This window comes from Pseudonaja textilis, chromosome 2 (assembly GCF_049901715.1).
Source record: "Pseudonaja textilis isolate UNSWEBS1 chromosome 2, rPseTex1.2, whole genome shotgun sequence".
NCBI classification, from domain to species: Eukaryota; Metazoa; Chordata; class Lepidosauria; order Squamata; family Elapidae; genus Pseudonaja; species Pseudonaja textilis.
The window spans coordinates 230,384,437-230,412,199 of record NC_141991.1 but is presented as its reverse complement, the minus strand read 5'-3'; the positions used below and the strand labels follow the sequence as shown (position 1 = coordinate 230,412,199).

General features: G+C 37.2%; 1 protein-coding gene across 5 annotated transcripts in view; it reads right to left on the bottom strand.

The window, feature by feature from the left end:
• PDE4D (phosphodiesterase 4D) overlaps positions 1 to 27,763 on the bottom strand; it is a 697,708-nt gene that overhangs the window by 640,655 nt on the left and 29,290 nt on the right. Inside the window, exon 1 of one of the 5 annotated variants that reach the window (XM_087927252.1) lies at positions 19,268 to 19,538. The exons of 3 other annotated variants lie outside the window; for them this stretch is intronic. The gene's annotated coding sequence lies outside the window, so the exon portion shown is untranslated. Of the gene's footprint in view, positions 1 to 19,267; positions 19,539 to 27,763 lie in introns of those variants that run through there. One more of the 5 variants, XM_026716913.2, reaches the window with a different exon arrangement.

Sequence of the window (27,763 nt, the reverse complement as noted above, 5' to 3'; positions counted from 1 at the left end):
GAGCTGGTCCTGAAAGATTTTTCAAAGATTATGCTTAGAGGTTTGGCTATGGCAGTGAATAGCTTTTTTAAGAAGTAGGCACATATTCCATCCGGTCCAATAGGTAGAGATCATTTTTGATTACGTAGTGCTTTTTCAACATTGTCTTCTGTAAAATCAATATGTATTAGTTCATTGTAGTTGTCTGTGGTTTGACTAGGAAATACTAGGCATGATCCATTGCTGTTTACAAATACTGAGACAAAGAATGTGTTAAAGGTGTTGGTTTAATGTGATAATTGGTGCATTCAGTCTTTATCTGGTGGCATAAATTTTTGTATTGGCTTTTGAAATTGGCAGGGTGACCAGATTTGTTTTTCCGCCAAAGTGATCTCGTTTTGGATTGAAACTTCCTTATTGTTATGGGTATTCTGTTTTTTCTGGTTTTTGAGATTGTGATTGGTACATATAGTTTGATGACTCTTTTGATTTCAAGTAAAAATATATTGTAATGGTCTTCAACAATATTGCATCCAGTGAATAGAAATTGCCAATCAAGGGATGAGAGATCGTTGTCTATAAGACATCAATTTTACATCAAAGATTCATTCAACACTCCAAGATCATAAGACCTTAATCACAAGTTTTAGATCTGTTACAAATTCTTCAATTAGTTATTTTTGTGACTGAAGATAGATATTTCCTACAGTATATTTTTTTTGTGATACAGTAAGTCACAACGTTTTGTAAGACTTTAAATGATTTCTTCATTCATGAATGTAAATGTACTATATACACTAAGAATGCTTACTCCAACCCAGCAGAAAGCATACTGTATTTTCTATTCATCCTTCATGGCAGCCACTTGGAAGTATAATAGAATTTTTTGTTAAATGGCCCTCCACATTGCCAGCAAGCTTGTGATGGTTTTAGAGCATCCATTAGAAAAAATGAGGCTGTTACTTCCTATTGTATCTGGTTACTTAGTGTTAGGTAATATATGCATCACTTGAGAACTACACTGTCAAACGGTAAGCCTACCTCTAAAATTTCATTTCAGGATTTACTGAAAATACATTTTTTTCATACAATTTGGTATCGTGAATTTTGAAATGGATCCAGTTCAAACATTACATCTATTAAATGTCAAGTAACAAGATGAAGATAAATCAAATGACTGGACTAACCTACTTTATGTTTATTATTCAGCTCTCAAGGCTATTCTATTCCATACTATGAATAAAAACCAACCTTCTGCAATCTTCAAGACAGAATGGCTCTTCTAAGCTTGAGTACAAACACAGAAAAAGATCCTGTGTAATGTCCAGCTTTCTGTCAACCATGCCTGAAACAATTCACACATATCTTTCTCCAATAAGTATTTCACTTGTACTGGTGTACATTGCTGATCTATATGTTTGCCAGAAGTCACATTCAAAAAGAAAAGAAAAAGAACAGACTAAGGAAAAAAATACTAAAAGAATAACTACTGCTTAAAACAAGACCTCAGAAATAAGATCACAACCATAAAATTAATGTGTTCACATTTATATATTTGTTTTCATATACACAAACAGTTTTTCACACAATACAAACACCACTAAGTTATTCCCCTTTCTCTTTTCAGGAGCAAAAGAGGATTGGGAGAAAAAAAAAACAGAATGGCGATGGAGAGAGTAAAAGGGCCAGCTATTTAGGAAGAGAAAACAAAACAAGATAATATCAGGAAAAGAGGTGATAAATAGACAGGAAAGGAGAGGAAAAGAGTTTTCCACTTAGGCATTGCAAAAAAAGGGGCTCAAAATTTACCAAGGAAATTTCTGTGAGAGGGAGACCAGATCAGACGATTAGCAAAATGTGTAGATTTATTTAAAACTGTTTTAAATAAAGTACTATTTAATATGGTACAGGAACCCCCAATACAAAGCTTAAAAAAACAAGTAAAGAACAGTACAAGTAAAGAAAGTACCATGTAAGGGCTGAGAAAGAAAAGCAACATTAAACCTCTGGATCTGTTGTAAATAAGAGGATTGGTTCCTTGATTCTGCAATACCCAACCTTCTTCATTATTAGGACATCTTGTGTCTACAATAAAAACAGCTTAACTGCTTTTCTTTTCTACCACCACCTGCATATGGGTGGAATTCCTAGAGAGAGAGAAATTAACTGAAGAGCTCTGGGTGAAACTCTTAACACCTCTCAAGCACAACAATTAATCTTCAGGGCAATCTTCAAAGGCATTCAATATTTTCAGCAAGAATACTTGCAGACATATGCATTACCTGACCATTCCTTTATTTCCAACAGTTTTTCCTACTTTTATCAGCAACTGCAAGGAGAAAAATCTCTCCGTGTTTGGTACCGGTAATTCTTTGCGTGGCAGAAAAACCATCTTTTTCTTATCAGATAAATGCGTGCATTTGGTAAGAAAGAGTGATGCTGGAGTAGATGCTCATCTACATGAAAATAAAAAGAATAGGCTATGCTTTGCAAGCTAAATACAGGAATAATAATTGTCAACCTCAGGAGGCAAACCGGACAGGAGGACATGGTCAGATTAGCTAATTCTACTTCACTGTTGTGGGAAACACCCCCCACCCCCGAAGAATGAAATATTTTGGGGAATATTAAGAGGCAGAATATCATATTTCTCCAAAGGAGAAATGGAGAAACATGCTCCAGCCCCAATTTCCTGAATAGTAAAACAACTTCCAGTAGAAATCTTTAAAGATGGAGATTTGGTGCCTATTAAGAAATCCCAGCCAATCATAAAAAAAAATCTTCCGCTCCAGGGTGATAGGATTAAGGAGGACAGGACAGGACCTTTTAGAACATAATAGGATTAACCCACCACCATTTAGCAAAAGACATAAGCCCCTTCATTGCACAATCCCCAGAACAGTTCAAACTTCAAAGTCACAGAAACCTATAAAGATCCATTCAACCATTTGGTCAGCTTTCCCAGAACTGCATGTTGTGGTTCTGTTCATCAATAAACTTTCCTTCCAATCAGCCTCCATTTTATTTCCAGTGCCTTTCTCCCAGCTTGGAACTGGACAAGATTGATTTTTTTATTCCAACACTGTAAGGTTACAGTAACAGAATTTTGCAAGTTTGAAAGCACTTGTCTCCCCTTCCCCCATTTCCTTTATGCCCCAAAACTACAACTAGTCCTCGATTTACAACCATGTGTTTAGCAATCAAAGTTACAGCAGCACTGAAAAAAGTGAATCATGATCTATCCTCGCATTTACATTTGTTGCAGTATCCCCACTGTTCCATGACCAAAATTCAGGTATTTGGCAATTGACATAGATTTATAATGGCTGCATCATCCCAGGGTCACATGAATTGGAATTGGAATTAGATTTAGAATTCTTTATTGGCCAAGTACACACAAGGAATATGTCTGGTGCATAAGCTCTCAGTGTACATATAACAATAATGATCACCATTTGTGACCTTCCCAGCCAGCTTCTGACAAAAAGTCAATGGAGGAAGCTGGATTCGCTTAACAACTTTGTGGTTCACTTAACTGCAGTGATTCACTTAACCAAGGTAAAGAGCAAGGGTGTTATGCTACCAATTCTGCCCGGTTCTATAGAACTGGTAGCTCTGTAGAGCAGCAGACACTGAACTGGTTCTGTGTTTGCTGCTGTTTGACTCACCCGCCAGCCCAGGCTCTTACCTGTCCTTTATTTCCTGCTTTTTCAACCTCAGCTACTTTGCGCGGCACAGCTGAGGTTGAAAAAGCAGGAAAAAAGAGACCTTGCAAATGCTGCGTACCCGTGGGCAGCACTTTTCAGTTGTCCAGGCAACACAGCTGGTGATTTTTTTTTACATGCGCATGCAAAAGTTGTCACCGAACTGGTAGTAACACTGGTTGAATCCCACCCCTGGCAAAGAGGACTGTAAAATAGGGTGTGACTCACTTTGTTTAGCAATGGAAATCCTGGTCCCAATTGTGGTTGTAAGCTGAGACACACCTGTACGGAGGGCCTCTTCTGAGTCTCTTGACCCACCCAAATTCCTGTTGCAGGCTAAGCTACCTTTTAACTGACAGTTCACTTGGTTGTGTCTCATTGCCTCTCTCCCACATACCATTTCCATGGTACACTAAAATCTTATGAATTTTGTACTTTTGGCAATCTATTTGAAAGGCTGCTCTTATTCAAAGGAAAATTCCTCTAACATTCCCATGGTTGAAGTATAGAGTTCTTGCATTTATTTCAGCTATCAGGTAGCTAACTAATTTTATCTGAATGTGTCGTTGCTGCATATATCCCTCTCCTCTATCTCCTGGTTTTAAAACATTACTAGGGAATTTCTTTCCTGGGCTATCCAGCCCAGGGAGCTGGAGCCTATATCACTGGACAAATATACACCTTTTAAAAAAACACAGTATCCTCTGCAATCTCCAATAAAGTCTTTCAGAAAACTCACAAAAGTTGCAAGAAATGAGGGGAAGTGAACATTGGGTAAAACACAGAAAAAGGGGAAGGAAATATGTTAGAAATTGGAGGACTGCATTTAGCAACGTTGTTGTTTTTTGAAGTGTTCCCGACTATAAAAATCCGAAGAGTAAACGCTGTCCCATTTTGCTGGATTTTGTGGAGGACCAGTGAATTAGCCAAGTATTAAAGAATCAACAGGTGATTTGAAGGCAGATTTCTGAGAATAGGAAATAATTGAAGCATTTTTTCCATCCCATGCTGTTCATTGGGTGAAAATTTCATTCAACAAATCATTTGTAACAAAACACAAAGCAATAAAGTCACATTTCATTTTTTGCAAACTTGATAAAACTGGAAAAAAAGTTTTTTAAAAAATAAATCCCACATAAGAAAAAGCAGACTCCTCTACCTCCATGGGTCTCCATTGTCTACTACATGCCTTAAAAGTATTCTAGTTTACAACATCTGGTTTGGGCTGCCATTCCCATCTTCTCTTTCTCTGTTATAATACATTTTACTTTAAATATGAGGGGGAAATTTAGAAAAATTCACTGTGTCCTTGAATCTAATTGAGAGTTAGGGAGGAATAGAGACATTCTGACCTGTCCTCTGACTCACCCATTGCTTCTTTTCAGGCAAGGCCTAATTGAGAGGTGGCACAGCTCAAGCCTGCCTAGAAATTAGACTCTGTGCAAGGGCACGGAAGGGCAGTCTAATAGCAAGCTGAACTGAAAGAACAATGAGAATGAGAGAGAGAATAAACTGAGCTGGGAAATGAAGCCAGTACTCAGGAAATAAGATGATGCAGAATCAGCTCCTGCAAAACAATATGGGCAATAGGAGGAGAAATAGTCTCAGGTCACAAATGAACAGGACTTGGTCCATGAACCTACCTACCATGTGTGATGAGTTAATGGAAAATGCAGTAGCTTGGAACATTTCTCTGGCTATGAGTTTGGCCTCAGCATCTTTGGCTAGTCAATCTATTCACTCAGACCACAAAAGGTTTCTGTTTGAGCAACAGAATCTGCTTACTTTTGATCTATTTTATAAGCATCTTTGGTCCCTATTTTATAAACTAATTTCTGGCACTTGCCAATGTGATTTCTTACAATCTAGTTGGTTCAGTTCTGTAAAGGTAGACTCAGAACTCAAGAAGGAAAGCTGATAAACTCCTGCTGAAAGCATGATTAGAATTTCATGTGGAATTTATCAGCTCCTTTCACACTGAAAAGGGTGCATGCTGAGATATTGTAAATATCTTGAGGGAGGAAAAATCTCAGTCTTCCCCCCAAAAAATTTCCTCTAAACTTCTAAGAGCTATGCTAATGTCTAGGCTGCTTGTGCTACCCACCAATCTCAATCTTTTAGATATAATTGGTCTCCAGATTTTTTTAAACAGTCTTATCCTGTCTTTCTTGGCTATTTATTACAACAATCACCCCTTCCTTGAGTTTATATGCAGCTTGGAGTATTCTTTAAATTTTGATTTTAATTACAGGATAAATCACACTTGATAGGAATATTTGCCAGAATCCAATTTCTTCTTTGACTCATATCTGAGATATATAATTCATTTTAAAAATCATACTCTATTGCCTCCACTGCATAATGGGAATGCATAATGGAATAGGGGGCTCAGAAAGTGAATACCACTCAGTTCATCACATTCAGAATATAATTTAACTTACCTTGTTGCATGTATTTGTTCCTATTTCATTTTAGGATCTAGTCAAAAGTGCCTACAAACTGCAGTACCTTTCTTGAGTCCTATTTTGCAACCCCCAAATACTGTGCCATCGCCATATTACTTTAAATGCTTTTCTTTCAAACCTCTTGTTCATTACCAAACAACTTGTGGATGGGAAACCTATATACACTTTACTTGTTTTAAACTACAACTTCTTTTTTATAATAATTTTTGTTATTGTTTACAAAGGAAAAGATTAAAAAACTAGTACAAATTAAGAAATATACAGTATAAAAAGTGCAGAGAAAAAAATTAAGGAAAAAGAAATGCATCATCTAAAGAAATTACCTCTCTCTTCATCAAGACAAGGAACATACCCTTTCTCTGATACTGCAATATAAAATTTCTTCTTCCTATATCACATCTTGTATCTATAAAGAAGTTTTAAGCCTCATTGTTTATACCTAATCATCAAAAGTCCATTAAGGGTTACTTGCAGAGAAGCAAGTCCAGCCAAGGTATAGAGTAACCATAAACCAGATGATTCTGCCTCCTGATGTAGTTTCCCAAGAGTTAAAAAAATATTACAGCCAACTATGGCAGTCCTTTGGTGACGCTCAAATTGTCTTGTCTCAGGTAGTCACATTACTATGCAAAATGGAAAGACCAACCTTGTAATTCAATGCCCTCTGCCTAGCACTGTGCTGTAATATTAATGTATTTGCAGATGGAATAGTTTCATATAACTAATCCTTACCTTTTGGTTGACTCAAGGATTATGAGCCCATTCAAAAGTGGTGTGCATCTATCTCTTGTCTCATCTATGTAGCATTGATGGAACATTACATGGACAAACAAAGTAGACAGACAGGTTCAACATCTTCCCCCACAGCAATTTTCATTTCATTCTATTCCATTTTTATTATCCTGTTTACAAAAACAGTCCTTATCCACTTGCCATATTTCTTTATGAGTTTCTATTGGATTGGAAAGATTATTAGACAAGGGCCCCGGGGGCAATAAGTGATGGTGTTGGTGGTTGAATTCTGTTTTTCTTTTGTATAATTTCTCCTTGGTTGTTTTTGTCCACCCTAGCCAGTGACCCAGAAAACAGGAATGCATGGGCCAAACCAAAAATATTTAAATAACTTTTCAGCTTACTCTTTAACCAATTTATTTTTACTGCCTTTCACAGATTGCTATCTTTTAATTACTGAACAGACTTTGAATGGTCTTTCCCTCCTATTTGTATTTAGACCCTATAGTCATTTTTTTTAAAGAAGAGCATTTCACCTCATTTTATTAATGTTTAACATGTAAGAAATGTGGCGACATAATTTCAGTATATTTGATAGTCATACTGACGTTAATTGCTTTGGGTACATGTTATCTAGTTTACTAAAAGTATACTGAGGAAGGTAATGCGAATCTGCAAGACACTGGTTGGGTAGACACACTGCATCAAGACCAGTATGGTTAGATATTTGCTAACAGTTTTTCCTTTATGATTGATTGGCATAATGTATGCATTCTATTTTTATCTGTCCCTGGGGAAATGGATGTATTAAATTTCCCCATCCCCATACCTGTCCACAAAGAAAAACGCTCTGATTTAACTCTGTGGAATATTGCTAGCAAGGGAAATTAATGGAACACTTTTTGCAACCTAGCAGTGCCTGTTTCCCTGGTAGACATGAAGCTGGAACAAATAATAACTGCCAGCATGAACACCTAACACCTCCACTGGTACTGCTTGAAGCAAGCAGAGATTTCATTTGCTCTGAGCCCTTGTACCTCAGTGGCTGTTATTTTTTACCATACAACTTTGCAAGCAACAAGTGAAGCTCAGAGGGGTCAATTCAGGCAACACAAAAGCTTGCAATAAAAAAAACTTTGGAGATATGTCTCAATCAGAATTCATTGTTATTTTATATCTAGAGCTATTTTCTGTTGGTGTTGGTGCAAAAAAACCTTCCTTGGATTCCCTAAAATTAAGATCAAGCCACTGGCTCACAAAAGATAAATGGAATTAATTTGTATTTGTTTATAGAAGTTGGCTTTATTTTTAATAGGACTGTTATTGTTCAAGAGGGCTAAGACATTGTGCTGCCTGAGGGAAAGGCCAAGATGGCTCCAACCTCTATGTCTAAAAACCAACTGAATTGGCAGTTAAACTTGCTTCTACACTGGCCGTGGGACAGAAACTTACACTGTGCACAGAGGCAGCTGGTTAGCTTAGGGGTTACAGGAAATGACCCATGGTACCACATAACTAGAGCATAGAGACATGAATGATAGACCCAGAGAAGACTTTAGGTTGGCACTGTTGCCTAAGACAATTGCCTAATGGTAGGGTTAGCTAGGATAGTTGGTACAAATAAGACAATATTTATATTTGTTTTACACTCTTAGTAATTTTCTGGGCATCTATTTTAATGTTTAAAAATTACTTTAATGGATATAACCATCAAGAGCTATGGTAGCACAGTGGTTAGAATGCAGTATTGCAGGCTAATTCTGTTGACTGCCAGCAGTTTGATTCTAACCACTCAAGGTTGATTCAGCTTTTCATCCTTTCAAGGTAGGTATAATGGAGACCCAATTGTTGGAGGCGAAATACTGACACAGAAAACCACTCAGAGAGGTCTGTAAATCACTGTGAAGCAGTATAAAAGTCTAAGTGCTATTGCTACCATGCAAACCTTACTGAAAAGTTCAACAATCCATAAACTATAGCATTTGTTGCCAAAAGATGTGGTGATGATTTTAGATCAGATGTTTTTAATCAAGTGAAATGGTTTCCAAGGGGAAGCGAACAAATTTAGAATAACAGAATAAAAGAGTTGAAATGGACCCTGGAGGTCATCTATTCCAAGCAGGCGAGTAGAATTCATGAGAGCTCAGGATGGTAGGTAGACTGGATATAACAGCAGATAGTCACCTCCATTAATAGAAATCCATAGTCCGACCAGAAGAATTTCATTATACTCCTATGCTTCTTTGAAAAACATGGTGGAGGAGCAAACTAAGCCAGTTTCATCCGTCTATTTGATGCTATTTGTAAATGGCAATTTTCATTAACTTAAAATTTCAGTCAGCCCTCCACAGTTCTTTCTACACATTAATTTGTACATAAGAAGGGGTTAATGAAAAGGTCCAAAACTAAATGTGCTTAGGAATTTGTAAAATTTGATTTAACAGTAAAAGAAGGATACAGAAGGGAAAATACCTTAATTTTCATCACCAGGCACATATAATAGCAAAAAGAAAGAGAACATTCTCTTTGTGATGAGCTAGTATCAGCAATAAAGGATTTTTTTTCCCCTGTTCAAAAAAGAAAGCTGTTCTCTCCATTGTCCGCTTCTACTGCTGAATTCAAACATAAGAGAACAAGAGCAACGCTGGATCCCAAACACCACCAAATTAGCTTCCTAATCTAGCATTTTAAAAATGCCTTAGAAGATGGGAAGCATGCTTTTGTTCACTTCCTAATCATTTGGGAAACTAAAAATAACCTACCATAATAAGCTGAAGAGAGGATTTTATGGAATATAAAGAAATTACAAAGCTCTGACACAGGAGCAACAAAGGTAATTCTGAAAGACATTGGTTGTCAGTAGAGCAAAATGAATGATCAGTTTCCTATCTCCCTGTTTTGGGTTTTTTTATATATAGTATATATGTTAAATTTGTTTGTTCTCATAGTAAAATATAAATTATGATTAAAATTATAGTAAAAAGATGGGAAGAGAGAGAACAAGGTATGCAGGGGGTAAAGTGGGATTTGCTATTGGTCCATCAACCACCTTCAGCATAATACTCCCAAATTGGCGCCTGCTGAAGCCAACTGGCAAAGCCAAGTCTTACAGAAGGTCATATGATAGTGCAATGAAAAATAAAACAAAATAACAATCAGAATTCTTAACATATTCTGAAACAACTCCAGTCTAGACAACTCCTCTAAAAATGATTATTGTAAGCATCTTTTTTACTATGGCCCTTAACATTTATTTTAAGATGCATCACTTTCTATTATATTTTACATTAAACATAATCTAGCAGTTAGATGGTGGCATAAAAAGATGGACTGAAGAAAAAAGCGCAACTTCTTCCCAACAAACCATAGTGTGTGCATTTCACCATCATCACTGTAGATATCATCAAACAGACTTGTTACACTTTAGATGTTACAACTACAATAATAATAGCTTCTTGATTAACCTGTGAATTGCACGTTCTGTGTATAAAATTGCTACTTCCTGGCCAGCTTGATTGCTTTGGTAATGCCACTGTCATATTGCAAGATCTTAGTCCTGACACTGCTTCAGCTTTCAGGCACATGAATCATGCAATTAGCACCCCTTCCCTATATAAATAAATAGATTGTGACCTGTAAGCTGTTCTAAACAGAGCAAAAAGAATACAGAAATATTCTCCTAGAAGTCTTTGAAACAGAGGTAAGAGCATAATAGGAAGCAAGATAAATTTAGGACACAATTTGAAAAGGTCCATCAATGAATATCACTAGTTGTCTGACCACAAATCTCTGTCAAACTTCTCAAAGCAGCCTTCTTTGACTGGTATCTTTGGGTGAGTTAAGACTATCATAGCTAGATAATCTCCATACGTGCAGAGCATCTCAAGCTATGTCTCAAAAATTGAACAGCACTTCAGAAAATAAATGGTACAAAAAAAAAGCTATAATGAATCTTCAGGACATCTCCAGAACTACACAACCTGGCCTCTAAAGGCTGATGTGACATCCACAGACCCTTCAAAAGCTCTCACCTATTTTTTGCATTTTTACTTTTAATGGAACAAAGGGGGAAAATATTATACAGGTACAAATCATATAGGCCAGCAGTCCCAACCTTTCTAGCTCTGCAAACCAGCAGTGATGGCAGTTGGCAACAGCAGTGGAGCAAGAGTAGATGGTTTTGCGTTGTGAACCTACCACTTGCACAAATGGAGCTTCACGGACTAGGGATTAGAGACCCCTAATACAGGCAGTCAATTAATTTTATTTAAATGTTATGACATTTGACTGCATGTACTTCTTTTCTAATCCCACCCACTTCTTAAAATATATCTCTCAGCATGCTACCCAAAAAGTTGCAAAAGCCTTTATTCCTCAACAAGTCTTATTCAGCTTGAATTGTGTGACACTTGTTCACAACCAGTATAACAAGGACTGGAGTACCCAGGGACTTCCGGTTTGTAGCACTTCAGTGCAGGCAGGAATCCGTAACTGTGCGCGGTCTCTGCCTGTGTTCACTGCCTGAGTGCCCCGAGCCATTTGGCTTCGGGGCTAAGCCACCTTTGCAGAAGGTAGTGAAGACTGGGGGGCTCTGGCAGGGACGAGAGAGATCGCATCTCTCTTCCCTAGCCAGCTAAATCTCCCTCTCCGAAGGCAGCTGAGCGGCGGTCTGTAATGGCCGCCACATAGAAGAGCTCAGCCGGAAAAAGAAAGTGCTGGAGGAGCTGCGAAGAAGTGAAAGTGATCTTTGCTGACCAGGACAAAGTAACAGTGAAAGTATCCTGATATTTAATACTTATTAGATACATTGTTCCCAGACTGAGTAAGCAGCGAATGGATATTAAAGGGAAAACTTTTTTTCTTTTCACTCTCCTTCCAAACGGAACAGCCTTGAGAGAAATCGGAAAACCCGCATTGGAGGTATGCTAAATGTTAAAGACTATGCTAATGCCAAAGGGATATGGATTTCTAAATATTTAAAGAAAAAATCTTCTTTTGCTGTGAGCGGGAAGGGAGAGGAAAAAATTGAAGCAGAATTTGAAAATAAGGAGCAGACTGCCTAGAATTTTAAAGAGCCATTTGAACATTAATAAGACTTCAAAAAGACATATTTCAATTGGAACTTTGTGACTTAATAGTAACCCCAGAAAAAGAAACAGAAGAAAGAAAAAAGTGCTAAAAGAAATAGTTTATCTGGATTGTTTGGTGACTTTGGATTTTTTGGGAAATCTTTTTTTTTCTTTGCCTAAAAACACTTGGATGGTTGTTTTGGGAAAAACTTTCCCTCTTTATAATGGCATTATCCTTGGATGAATCCAAAACTGAATATCAAAAATATAAAAAGGAAGAACAAGACTGGAAAGATACTTTGGGCATTCTTTTTCAATCTCTAGAAATGGTGGCACGTTCTTATGGAGAATCGATTGCGCAGCAGGATAATTGGGACAAAGAAGAAACCATCTTTGATGAACATCTGATCCTATCTGGGGAGGAGAAGAAAAAGGAAAAGAAAAGAGGGATTTTAAGACTTAAAAAAACAACCAAAAAAGATAAAAATGAGTTTGAAAGGTGGATACAAGGTTAGAAAACAACAGAAAGGGGGAAAGCAGAAGAAGAAAAGGGAGGTGGAGAGACAAAGGGTAAAAAGGGTAAGGAGAAGAATAAGCAAGGGAGAAAGGAAGGGATGAGAAGTCTTAATGATGGGAAGCAAGATTTAAAGAAACAAAATTCATTTAGAGACAATGGGTAAATTTAATTGAAAAAGGGATTCTGTAAGGTACATAAGATTGTGTTATTACAGGCGTTTTTAGAATAAAATGTTTAAGATATAAATGAGTATTAATATGTATGGTTAAAATGGTATTGACAGGGGTACTAGCCACATCATATATCTATAAATTTGTTCTTTTGTTGTTGCTGTTCTTTCTTTTTTTTCCTTTTTTTTTTCTATATAATACATTGTGTAATTTTAGGATGTGCTAAACAGAATCCCAATACAAGTTATGTGTGATATTAAGTATTATTAGGTTAGGGGAAAGAGTTAAAGGCATCATACTCCAATCAGTGTACAGGAAAAGTTTTGTTTAAAGAGAAAAGATGAATGAATAGTTGAGAACAGACAAAGAATGACAAGTATTATGATTTGAACTGAGATGAGATAAGTAGAATAAAACTAAGAGAGTTAAAAGAAGGAAGAAGCTATATAGAAAATGGAAAATGGTAATAAGATATGGAATGGTATATAAAAGGAACATGATTTTTGAAGTTGTGTCTGTACGATGAGTTTTAACCCAGGATCAAGCAACTTTCAGAAAAGATGTTTTATGTTTCTATGTTTTATATTTTGTCTATTTGTGTATTGGAAGAAAATAATGAAATTGTATAAGACAGATGGATATAAAAAAATGTATATAATCTAAAGTTAAAGAGATACAATTCAAATAAATAGAAGGAAAGGGAGTAATAAAGAGAAGTTGGGATAAGATATGAAGTTGAACAGATAAGGTAAATATATATACTAAATTGTGTTTATATGGAAATGTGATAATTTGGAATAATTCTGTCTTTAAACAAGATGTTGTATTGGCTTTCTCAGAAAAAGACTTCTTACATCATTATATTTTATGTTTTGTTTGTTTGTATATTGTTTTGTAAAATTAATAAAATTTGCTTATAAAAAAAAAACAAGGACTGGAGTACCCTACTGATCAGCAATATCTTTTCACCTGACCCAAAGTCAGCCAGCCAAAGGTCACTTTTTCCATGGATGCTAATTTCATCCTAATTCAGAGCTTTCAAAATTTTTGTTTATATTGGACAATGTACAATTGGTTACACAATAGCGCGACCATGTGGTCACCAATAAAATAGCAAACATTGCAGAGATTGATGGAAATTGGCAGCCCTTCTCTTTTGAACAACAGAAGGGAATTACTGAATCCTAAAATTGGAAGGGATTAATTAGTGTCACTGAATACAGCTCCCCTGCTCAGTACAGGTATTTAAACAAAAGCATCCAAGTTAGATAGCTATTTAGGCTCCACTTGAAAACATTCAGTCAAGGGAAATCAATTGTTGTAATAATTTCCCCAAACATCTGTCAATCAACAGGGAATATTACATTCCTTCCACAACAGTTTGGGTTTTTATTACAATGTTGTGTTTTAACTCATGGATACAGCATCTATTAATTGGCAGAATGGGTGCATAAAGCAGCTTCAACAGATCTCAGAATTAAAAAGGACATGCATAGGAAATGAAAAAATGGATATAATCATCCAAGAAGTGTTCCAGCAAGAAGCTAACATCTGCGAAAAAAAAGTTTGAAAGGACAAAATTCAAAAAGTTAGATTTTTCAAGCTTTCTTGGCTATGTCAGTGGCTCAGAAAAAAAGAAAAAGAAAGGATAATTCGTCTGCTAAAGATTGCAGGATATTAATAGTGATGGAAAAAGAACAGAACACTTATACTTGCCTTTAACACTTTCCCCAAAGAGATGGCTGTGTTCAAATAGATCTAAGCAGAACCAAAAAGAAGAGTTGCAATCCATTGGAGAGCCCATCTACTATGAATGAATTTAAATGTCCGGGAATGTTGAGAATTTAAATGTCCAGGAATGTTGAGAGTCTTGAAGGAATTTGCAGACGTCTTTTTGAAGTCTTTGACTCCTCTCTCAGGATAAGCAGAATCCCAGCAGATTTCAGAATAAATGTTGCACAGAGAAGAACTTGCCCCACTGTATATCAAGGGGGCTGTGTGGAGGGGGTTTCCTCTTTTAAACTCTTGGGAGTGCTTATTAGTCAAGACCTCACCTGGAAATACATCACGTCCCTGATGATTAGGAAGACTCAACAGAGACTTCATTTCCTTAGAGTCCTGCGGAAAAATCAGGTGGAACAATGGCTGAGGACCTCTTTCTATTGGTCCACGATAGAAAGTATCCTTACATACTGTATAACGGTATAGTACGCTGGTTCAACAGCTGCAAACAGGAAGGCACTACAGAGAGTGATTAATTTGGCACAAGAAACCATTGGTTGCCCCCTAACACCACTGGATGACATCACCAGGTCTCGTTGTTTCAGCAGAGTAAGGTAGATACTTAGGGACAATTCGCATTCTGGTGAGTGTCTGTTTCCACTTTTACCATCGGGCAGAAGTATAGCCAACCAGACAAACAAGTTTTAAAAAAGTTTTTATCCATGGGCCATCAGAAAACCACAAAAGAAAAAGCAAAAAGGGCAGGATGAAAAAAAGGGGACAAAGGAAGGGAAGAAAAATATGTAAAAGAGAAAAAATATATAAAGAAATTACTTCCCCCTTCATCAAGTCAACCCAAAAAGTCCAGACTGCCCAAGGAGCTGCTAATACAGTTCTACCGAGGAATTATTGAGTCTGCCATTTGCACCTCTATAACTGTTTGGTTTGGCATATCAACCAAACAGGACAGACACAGACTTCAACAAATAGTTAGGACTGCAGAAAAAACAATTACAACTAGCCTGCCTTCTGTTGAGGACTTGTATACTGCACAAGCCAGAAAGACATAAACTGTTGCAACTTCTTCCCTCAAGACAACACTATAGGGCATTGCACACCAAAATAACTAGACACAAGGATAGTTTTTCCCCCGTGACATCACTCTGTTAAACAAGTAATTCCCACAACACTGTCTTATGCCCTGGAATGTCAAATTATATAGTAGGGCTATATTACAATTATCTTGTCATCTTTCCTATTACCTATTCCTTTAGCACCTTATGATTATAACTTTGCTGTTTGTATCTTATGATTTATGTTGATTGCTTTTATTTAGTATCTTATTATGAATTATGTTGATTGTTTAGTATCTTATGACTATTACTGAGTGTTATATCTTATGATTTACAACGCTTGTATTTTATGATTATAATCATCATCTACCACTTGTTGCTTGCATGTACGCTGACAGTTTATGCATCAGAGACAATGTTCTGTTCTGTTCTACTCTATTCTACTCTACTCTAACCCCCTTTTCAAATCCCAAAGTAAAAGTAAACGGTGTTGTCTCATCCTTCAGGTCCTCCATTTTCAGCGCTCCATTAATCAGCACAAATTACTGACGTTTCTTTAGTTAGTATTCCTTCCGATATTTCTGCCGCTTCGCTGCACTGTTCGGTTTAGAGTTTCAATTTCCAATTTCCCTTTGTAGTATAAATCAGTATTCTGGAAATCATCTTTAAGTTCACCTTTCCACTACTCAATTTGCTGTTTTCCACTCTTTGCTTCCTTCCTTCTTCTTTAAGCTGCTGGGCTATGGTTCCGATCTGTACGATCTCCCTCTTCTGCTGCTGGTTTTCAGGGGATTCTCTTGTAATCTCCAGGATCACGGCACCTCCCCGAGATCTCCAGGTATTCCCCTTTCGTCTGTCTACCCCCCAAGGTCCAACACGTTCCTGGAAGCCACCAAACAGCGAAAATCGGAGCCTTTCAGAGCAGCGATCCGCTCCTCAGCCCCACATCAACGCAGTGCCCAGCTGGAAGCCCCCTCTACTCTACTCTTATCAAAGCTAGTATTTATGATGTACACTGCCTAGAGACACTTCTTCAGATGGGCGGCTATAGAAATCAAATAAATAAATTCAAACAATTTCAGTAAGTTATCATCTTTTCTAACATTAATTTTAACTTCTAAGATTTTCTAACATGCACCATTAAGTTATGGTTTGTTTGGCCATTACCCACAAAAGCAATTTTATAGACATATTTTTCCATGATTTGTAACACAAGGATTCTTTTGAGTCTGTTCTTATATTCAACTGCAAGTCATTCTATGAACATGATATTATTGCACTGTAAAAGGGATGACTCACATAATATTTTTTGTCAGCAGACTTCAAACACACCAATTAAACAAAACAGTATTAACTAGAGTTATTTAAGTAAACAGAAAAATGCATAGTGTCACCATTTTTATGCAAAGCCAGAATGGCCCTACCGCTAACTAACATGAAGCAACTATCAGAGGAGAGCTGACTCCTAATAATCTCACACACAGAGTCCCATTTCTATGCACTAAATTTTGAGCACTTTAAGACATCTCACCATAACCTATACAATGATCTGAACTATATTGCAACATTTTTGAGGTAGTAAAATCATTCTACACAACATGCTTCTTCCACCACATTTGAGGGCACAAAGTAGAATAGGCCTTGCGGTAATGACTCAGTGTACTTTTTACAGGTGAAACTCGAAAAATTAGAATATCATGCAAAAGTTCATTTATTTCAGTAATGCAACTTAAAAGGTGAACCTCATATATGAGATAGACTCATTACATGCAAAGCAAGATAGTTCAAGCTGTGATTTGTCATAATTGAGATGATTATGGCTTACAGCTCATGAAAACCCCAAATCCACAATCTCAGAAAATTAGAATATTGTGAAAAGGTTCAATATTCTAGGCTTAAAATGCCCCACTCTAATCAGCTAATTAAGCCATAACATCTCAGCAGTGCCATAGGCTGATAGTTTCCATGCCCCATTGAGGCAGTAATTGCTGCAAAAGGGGCCCAAACCAAGTACTGAGTACATATGCATGCTTATACTTTTCAGAGGTCCAATATTGTTTGATGTACAATCCTTGTTTTATTGATTGCATGTAATATTCTAATTTTCTGAGATTGTGAATTTGGGGTTTTCATGAGCTGTAAGCCATAATCATCTCAATTATGACAAATCATGGCTTGAACTATCTTGCTTTGCATGTAATGAGTCTATCTCATATATTAGTTTCACCTTTTAAGTTGCATTACTGAAATAAATGAATGTTTACACGATATTCTAATTTTTCAAGTTTCACCTGTACAGTGCCTGCAATATTTTGCCACTTCAGGCAGCCTCCTTAGTCTCTGACTGGCTGGACCAACCTTTTGTCACCCTTGACATAGAAAAAATATTGCTCAAGAAAACAACTTTCACTTTCTTAACTCAGATTCATAGTCCTCCCTTCCTGAGAATTTGAGTGAGATCAGAACAGGAACTAAAGAGATGATCTATTTACTAATTTGGTGTAACCATTTAATCATTATGGCTTTAGGTTGGGTTTGGTGGGATAATATTTGTATTTGCCTGAAAATACTGAGTTTTGCTTTTTCCAGACAAGCCCATTCTGCCAGAGGAAGACAGTTTTAGGGAGGTAAATGATTCAGCACATCACTTTCAACAGAAGTGGATTATACGGTAATTTGTTAAAGTTTCTTCCACGATAAATTCATCAGTATTTCATAATTTTTGCTACAAAATGTATTCACTTATCCTTTAGATCAGAGGTGTCAAACTCACAGCCCACGGGCCAGATGCATGATGCACTGGCCATGCCCACCTCTGTTTTAGCAAAGGGGGAAAATTTGTGATATATCATGTGATGACAATGTGACACTCCTGCTTTAGATGCTATATATCAGACATCCCAAATTAGAAGAACGAAGAAAGAATCTCCTAGTGATTGGAATAGCATATGCACTTGGAATATAGTTGCTGCTTTTTTTAAAAAAAAAAATTTTTTGCACTGATTCACAGCAAACAAAGTCCACATATGCTGTGGATACAAGTCTTCATAGCTATCAGACTAAACCACAAAAGAGTTTATTCGTTTTGGCTTTAATGTGTTGAATGAACCCAGCTGTTATGGTTTGTAAATAGAGGTTTATGGTTTAATGCACCATGTACCATAAATTCCTTCAACTGCGCTCAACAGATTTGACTATTCAATTACTTGGTGCATCAAGTGAACCCAGCTGATGAGCTAAGCAAGAGACACATGGTTCAGAACTTGAGAAAGTATATTTGTGATTTTTTCATGCTGATGGAAGACTAAGTAAATTTCATATTTGTTTTTATCAAAGCTTTGTTTGTTGTGACCCACACTGAATTTAGAGGAGAATTAAGCACATACTAAAATGTCTTTACTCTGTCCATTTGACTCTGTATCTGTAGCTTTCTCACATAGACAAAACTAAAGAAACATTTTCATGTTGTCTGCTAATTTCAGAAATAGAACTAAAATAGAGGAAAAAGCAGGCTATAGGATAACAATTTCACCATACAATTCCAACTATGTTGTCATTATTATTATCAGATCATCCCGTTATGTTTGTGCTTTGGATAATTCTAGTCTTTATAAAGGGTTATTACATTCATCTCTGAAAAGTATTGTCATTGTAAATCAGCCGATATTAACCTGTTAAAAAGTTATCAAAAAGCAAAGTCCACCTCCCCCTATTCTGAAAGTGCTATTCTCCAGATGTGGTGAACTACAACTCCTATGCTTCCCAGCCAACATCTGAAGAATATGACATTGGGAACCGCTGGATCGAGACAGTGGCATAAAATACAGCATACATACCTCACACAGCCTCACTGGCCCGCATAGCCTTGGAGAGCTTCAGTTCAAAATGTGTCTGCTTTCACGAAGTTCCTGACATTTAACAGTGTCAACGTAAGACTGATACAACTTCTGCACTGTACGTAAATGGGCAAGAATCCCAAGAGCCCCAGTGAAGTAAAGTTATATTTTATCTTTGGATTATAGTCATGCAAATAGTATCCAGTTAGACAGGATAGAAAAGAAAGACAGAACTTGTTTGTGTTTCAGGGAGAGAGAGGACCAATTCTGTACTGCATAGTGGGGGAGGGAGGACTAGCTTCACTTTAAAACAGTGAAATAGTTGACAGCACTAACGGCAATCAAGTTTATACTAGATACCAGAATAGAGCAAAATCAATCCACAGGATTTTCTGTTATATTTTTCATTGATGCACAAAAACAGATCTTTATATGGTCATCACCAGATGTTTTCAAACATAAAGGGGACCAGCATTTGTTTTTCAGAGAAGGAGCTTGGGTTAAAAAGGACTCGTAGAACTGGGTGAAAATTTGGGAATCAAAGCCAAATATGCATGGAAAGGCAAGTAAGGATGAGAAGGTGTCTCAAAAACTACCCCCTTTTTCTCTGACATTTAGCAACATAAGAAGGAATAGGTTTTTAAAACGAGGCAGTTTGGTCTAGTAGTTAAGACACCAAGCTTGAAAACTGGAGAGTGTGAGTTCAAGTTCTGAGATAGCCATTAATGCCAGCTGGACAACCTTGGGCCAATCACATTCTCTCAGCACATCTCACCTCACAGATTTGGTGTTGTGGGGAAAATAGGAGGAGAAAGGAATACTGGCTGTGTTCACTGCCTTGAGTTATTTGCAAAAATAATAAAAGCTGGATACAAACAAACAAACAGACAAATAACAGACAGGCATACTCTGCTATATCTGGCCACTAAAAGATAACAAATTGATTTGGGGGCTATAAGAGTTCTTTCTGCGATAACCGAAAGAAAGAAATCTATTAAGAGATAGTCTCCCAAAAGTAGGGATACATTTTCCTTTCTCCCCAATTTTTTTAATATCTTAATTTGTTCCACTCTTCTTTATGAAAAAAAAGAGTGGCCTGTGTCTTTTAAATGCAGGTGGACTGGTGAATCTAGTCCTGATGTGTTTGTTCACCTATGTTGTGCCATGTGTTTATGAAGTGGTTCATGGCATGGCACAACATAGGAGAACAGACACACCAGGACTGGATTCACCAGTCCACCTGCATTTAAAAGACACAGGCCTCTCTTCTGAAAACAACAAATTCAGTGGTGGTAAGCTACTGGTTCAGACCGGTTCGCCTGAATTGGTGGTAAAAAAAAGCCGACGATCGGCTGAGAGCAGGGCAAAAAATCCTGACAATCAGCTGAGAGGAAAAAGAAGAGAAAAGCACAAGCGGCCTTCCCACCCACCCCTGTGCTTTTCCTTATCCTCTCAGCTGATTGACACTGCAGGTCTCAGCTGGTATGGGGAAAACTGCGTGCCAGTGTTAGGCAAAGCACGCCCACCAAGCCACACCCACCGAACTGGTGGTAAAACAATTTGAATTCTACCACTGAACAAAGTCCATATTTTGAACAGAGAGAATCGCTGGTTTGAAAGAGGGATTAAAGAGGCCATCTAAGTCAAAATTGAACAGCCCTCTCTCAACAGAGCGAGAGGAATATGACATCATCTATCTCCAATCTACAACACAGTCCTTTCAATAGTTCCAAGAAGGCTCCACACCCATTTGTACCACTCAGATGACACAGATAAACCTTCAGGTAGCCTTAATGACCTGCTAAAAGAATGCCAATGACCAGCTGTCTGCAAGGAGTATAAATTCTTCCATTCCCCAGCATTTAGTCAGAGCTTAAGAAGCTTCTTGGATGAGAAGTGAAACATCTTCAAGAAAAACCAAAAAGTCGAGTTTCCTCTTGAAAAAAGCACCTTTGGGACCACCATGACCTGGATGGCTGAGAATTTTCACAGCCCCCAGGTTGCTGCAACCTCCATAAATACCCGCTCTTTGTCAAGCACCCAGTTTTTTTTAATCATGTGTACACGGTAACGCTGCATCAGGCATAAGTGTGAGAAGTAGCTATAAGTCACTTTTTTCAGCACCATCATAACTCTGAATGGTTATTAAACATATAGTCATAAGTCAAGAACTATCTGTATTGTTATAAGATGCAAGTGTTATTCAGGTGTCCACAAAAATTGTAGAAACTCAGTTGCATGACAAAGCTGTCTGCAAAATTAAAGCCTTTGACAGTCTATCTCTGATTTTAATTTCAATGCATATATACTACAATTTGATTTCGAATTGCATTTCAAAAAGGAATGAGAATTGCCTTACATTGGTCAATCATATCCTTTTTTGAAATATCAGGATTTAAAAGACTAGGCCAGGGAGAAGTCTTCTTCCCATGTCTTCTCTTGGTTTTGAATTAATGTCTGAGATGGTAAGAAGACTGCAGACTACTAGAGAGATAATTGTCAAGGACATTCACCTACATCTGATGGCTAATCTCTTCATTTCACTAAATAAGTACAAGAATAACCTATTTACCTAAATTCTCTTCTCTTTTGAAATAATTTCAAAGAAAATATTTTTTTCACCAAACTGAAAGAAGACAGCAGAAAACAATACAGAATGATATTGGATATAAGATATTTGGCTTGGAAATAATACACGTTAAAAAAAATCCCAGATAATACAATATAAATATGAGTGTGATGTAATGCTAGAAAAAAAGGTTGATACCATTTTAGAATGGATTAATGGAAACTTACACTGTTGTAAAACAACAAGAAAATTATATTCTATAGCTACAGCTTCTTTCAAGTAGTGTCTACTCCTGGAGGCCCACTATTTAAAGCAATATGAACAAATGTGAAAATTATCAGGGATAAGGGAAATCGTTCTTGCTGAGAAAAGGTGGACAGGTTTAACTTGGAGAAGAGCAAAACTATGTCTTTGCTTGTATCTAATCATGGCAAAAATGCGTCCATCTCTGTCTATTGTGTCCCCATGACCTTCATTTCACCCATAGCCATAAATAAGACAAGTTGAAAGCATCCTTATGCATACTAAAACAGGTTTAAGGTACAGTACCAGTGTTAAGATAGGATGCTCCAACATTGTCCAAGGATAAAACTTGTTTGCCTTTGTCACTCCTAAAGGGGAGACCAATGACAGCATTGATTGCTACAGGATGGATAGCCATGATACAACTGAATAAATACACAGGGAAGAAACAAGCATGAACTTTCATCTCCTGTTTCATCTGGGATTTGAAATGGGTAAGGAATCCATAGGATGCATACTGGATAAGTGAAAAATAAATTGTTAAGAGCAGGGGTGGGATTCTATCAGTTCGCATCTATTCGGTAGAACCAGTTGTTAACATTCTAAGCAGTTCGGGGAACCAATTGTTAGAAGAAATTACTGGCCTAATCCTATAAGGAAGGCAGGAAGGAAACATCCTGGTGTTGCTTACAGAAACTGCCTCTCCGTTAACCCTTATTACATTCTTGGCAGGACTAGACTTCCTGTCTCAGGAACTTCTCTGGAGTTTTTTTCCCCTCCTTTGCTGGTACTTTGCTTGTGTGGAGTGACCATTCAAAGTTACAATGGCACTGAAAAAAGTGACTTATGACCATTTTTCACACTTACCACTGTTGCAGCATCCCCACAGTTATGAGAGGCTAGGCGAGGACATGCCTGCCTCGAAGTGAGTGATATTAAGTTGGCCACACCTAGACAATAACATGACCACCAAGCCATGACCACCCAGTCACATGACCACCAAGCCACGCCCACCACCTAAGCCATGCCCACAGAACCAGTTGTTAAAAAATTTGAATCCCACCCCTGGTTAAGAGATTATTGTCTCATACACAAACATTAGCTTTCAGACTGTTACAGATGAGGAAAATATCAACTGGCTACATATCACATAACCAAAAGCTGAAGCCTTACATTTGTCTTTCAAACAAAGGAGTGCTGGATCACAGATACATATCAAAACAAAAAGGCATGACTCAAAACAGAATAAAGCGGAGGTTGTTTCCCTTTGCAAGGGCCTTTTGTTGGGATGAAAAACAATTAAACAGTAGTCCTGGAATAAATCTGGAGTATGAAAAATGAAGTGCAAGCTTGTTTTCAAAAAAGTAACTGTCTTCTTTTTCATAGTGGGGGAAGATATGTAACCCCAGAGATTAGACTGGCCCCCACTCTGATTCTCTTCCAAAGGACGTTGAAGACCTGATTCTGCCAGTGGGCCTGGGGAACCCAGAGTGGGATGGAGATAATTAAATGGCTCATGTAATTTGCTGTCGCTGGGGGGAGGGGGGAGTTTACTATATTAATTTATTTGATTTTATGGGTTTTACTGTTTTAAATTGTGGTTTTATATGTTATAAGCCACCTTGAGTCGCCATGGTGAATAGGCGGCAATACAAATCTAATAAAAAAGAATACATAAAATAAGAAAACTTCTTGAGTACATGAGAAGCTGCAAACCAAGACAGATTTCCTACTCTTTAAGCACCTAATCATATGCGGTAGCTGGCCTCAAGCCTTGACTGAGTTGCTTGGAACTATGAAGGAAAAAAATCTGCAGGCAAAGGCTCCATGGCCTTTCCCTGCATTCCCAAATCTGGTAGGAAGACCATGAACCATGTTCCCATTAATGTTGACCGGCCAGTCAAGAGATAACAACTTATCTAGATCTCACTTGGAGCAGGGCTTATGAGAACAAGCTGAAGGAACTTGACCTATTTTGTCTGGAGAGAGCAAGACTGAGTGGAGACATGATGGCTGTGTTCAAGTACATAAAACAAGGTCCGATGAAAGATGGCCAGGAAGTATTTTCTACTGCCACAGAAACTAAGACTAAAACTAAGTTGTAGTAACATAAATTTCTTTTGAGAAGAATAGAGAGATTTGTACAACAATGAAATGAATCTATTTATAAGAATGTGGATTCTCCATCTCTTGAGATGTTTGAGATGTTGCTAGACACCTTTCAAACAATTCATCTTCATGTACATTGCAAAGGGTTGGATATGATAATCTACGTGACCTTTCCAACTCTGCAGTTCCAGATTCTATGAAAGGGCCAGAAAAGCTGGGATACAGTACTTCCAGTTTTTGAGGCTGCTAGACACAATAAAAAATAAAAACTGTAACATGTGGATAGAATAAAGCATGGAAAGGAGAGTTACACGGAGTATAAAAAATTTGAAGACATTAAAGTAACTTTCAAATTAATAAACATCTAAGTTTGAGGTTCCCTTTGAGCTTGAGGTCTTATTCTTCTATAACATCCGCCTCCCAAGCAGGCTCTAACTGGAAGAATCACAATAACATTATCATACAGTTTCTTCATTTTAAGATTATCACCACTGTAAATAATTATAAAGTATCAAATAATATCCTAATTATCATACTCTTGTAACTTACCCACAAAATTATGGAAGATTCTCATTCCCCAGTGTAGTATATTCCATCGTGTCAGCAATGCTTCACTATTTTTTACATTAGAAAGATTGATAATCTCAACCTTCTGCTACAAAAGCTATGGATACAAATGTGACATAGCAATATTTAAAATTCAGTGAGAGACATTCCACCTCCCCAGGATTCCTTATCTCAGACGTCAGACTGATAATCCTTGAAAACAAGGATCGGCAAGAGCATTTTCATCATTAAACAGCCAAGCATCATCAGGCAGCCAAGAACTGTAAGAAGATCCAGCACCATTTTTCAGAGATGAAATGAAGGCAAAGGTTTCTTATCAGACTACATATATTAACTAAATAGGCAATGCAAGCCTGCCTGAGCTCTATCTAGTAGTTGTTTTAGGTTTTAGGTTTTATTTCTAAAGTAATGTTATGTCTCATATTTTCTTTCAAATTTTCCTTCTTTATCCTCTCCCCCAACTTCCCACATGAGCTCTTTTCACAAGAGCTATATGTTCTGATATGCCCACAGGTTCTGATAAAACGTCTTGATCTATGTAAATTTAAGTGATGGTAAAATCTGTTGACCTTTCAGCTTCTGTTGGTTTTACAGATCATTTGAATTGCCCACTTACATGTAATTTATATGTATTTATATGAATGTGTATAATTCATGAATAAAGAGGAACTTATTCCTTTTATTTGTATTCTCCATTTTTTTTCCCGGGGCAGCACGATGGTTCAGCACTGAGCTTGTTGGCTGGAAAGCCAGCCCATCAGGTTTGAGATCCGAACTCCACACTACAGGAGTAAGTTCCCATTCTCGCCCCAGTTCCTACCAACCTAGCAGTTCAAAAGCATGCAAATGCAAGTAGATAAATAGGTACTTCAGTGGGAAGGTAACATGTTGGCCATATGACTGTGGAAATGTCTTCGGACAATGCTGGCTCATTGGCCTTGAAACAGAGATGAGCAGTGCCCCCTATAGTCAGCAACAACTAGCAGAGCAAAATCTGCAGGTACTCCTTTACCTTTTACCTATTTTTTTTCTAAACATAATTAACTCCTTCCCAGACACACTTTTTTTAAACTTTTGTGTTGCTACTTTTGCAGCACCATGTCTAAGTCACAAGCAACATTATATTGGAGTTTCTTCTCTATCACTAAATTTCTATAAGCTATCATGAATCAAGGAGCGAGGCCAAAGTAATTTAATAGGATTCAGAATGGGAACTTCAATAATATAGGAATGTGTGCTTTATGGTCTCTTAGGTTTAACTGGAAAAATAGTATTATTTTGAGAAAAAAGAATAGTTGCAGGAGATAGTAAGACATTACATGTAGTATCAAATTAACGAAAATAATCTGGTCAACCATCCAGTATTGCCCATCATTGCTAGACATTATTGGAGCTGAAGTTCAGCACATCTGCCTTCACATAATATTTTACAACTATAAATTGATATAAATGCCCTTATCTTACTAGCCATGGAACAATGGGTACAAATTATTCTGCATTTAGGAGAAACAAAACATGATTAACCGTTGAAAATCTTTATATAAGCCAATAAAACATGTGAGGAAACACAGCCTTTCTATTCAGACAAAAGAAAAATCAAATTTGTTTTTGAATTTAAAGATTGTTATTCTACCCTTGCTCCTCCAGGCTTCTTCTCTTCCCGTTTGTCAGTGACACTCTAGGGATGTTATTATCTAGTGGGAGAAAACCCAATCTTGCCAGCAAGCCAAATCCTCTTTCCCCTCTCCATGCACCTCAGTTTTTGACCTGCTGAATTCAAGTCAGCCAGGTTTTTTCATCAGTATGAATTATGTACTTTGTGATCCTGGTAGAGACCCTGTATGAAGACCAGTTTCTCAGAGGAAAACAATTTTCAAAACTACACTGATATTTTTTAATGGTGTTATGGTTTTGTTTGATTTATATACTTTATATACACTTTAGAACCTTCTCTGTGAAAGTGGAGAAGATTCTAAAGTAAATAAAAGTATATAAAATATGAAGTATATGCATCTGTGAATGTGGAGAACAACACAATTGGGGAGGAAATACTAGCCTAGATAGACCAGAAGAGAAAATTTGGAATCTGCTAGTTAGTACTGTCTAAATCTGTAGGGGTGTCAGGTACGGGAGGAGAGTATAGTCAAAATAGTCAAAGTGACTGTCATGACTACACACAAAGTTTTTATATAAAACTGGGGTTTGATTTTGATCACATCATCACAATTGCTTTCTTGACAAGCTCAAAATTAAAACTATGGCCCAACTCATGGTCAATAACAGGTGTAAGTTACATCTACAGTATCTAGATTTTGTTTTTATACAAGAATGAATGCGAAGATCTGTACAACATCTAGAGGGATTATGGATTCACCACTCCAAAAGCTTCTAAAAGGCTGACCACCACCTCTCATGGATGACTTTAATTAGTTTCCTACATACTGCAAATGATTTTGTAGTCAACGCTACCATTCTATGATAATTCAGTGTAATTCATAATTCAAATGTTATGTGTCTATGTAGCCTATCAGAACTAATATTTTACAATAAGAATAGAGAATCTCTAGCCCACGTACCTAATCCATCTTGCCCAGATGGAGCCACTTAGTAGACAATACTGGTCTATATGACCCAGTATTCTGGCCCAACTGGGTTCCCAGAGAGCAAACACAGACAAAGGCAGCAGCTCCCATCTTTTAAGGTTTAATCACAATTCTGTTCCTTTACAGATAAAAGGTTGCTTTCAACAATTAGCTCTTACAAGAAAGAGCCTTGCCAAGTTGTTTATCAAGGCTGCCAAAAAACCAAAGAACTAATTTACAGAATTCTTCAAAAACGAATATGTCTACCAGTTGAGTTTTGGAGCTTCTTTGCTTTCTGCAAAGAATGCTTTTTCAAACCTGGCTTTTATCCTCTTGAGGGAGGAGCCATTACCTTGCAGCCTTACTCCTGAGTCGCCTGTTCTACTTTAATTGTTCTTTTCTCCAAGTAATCCTTCATGCACACGC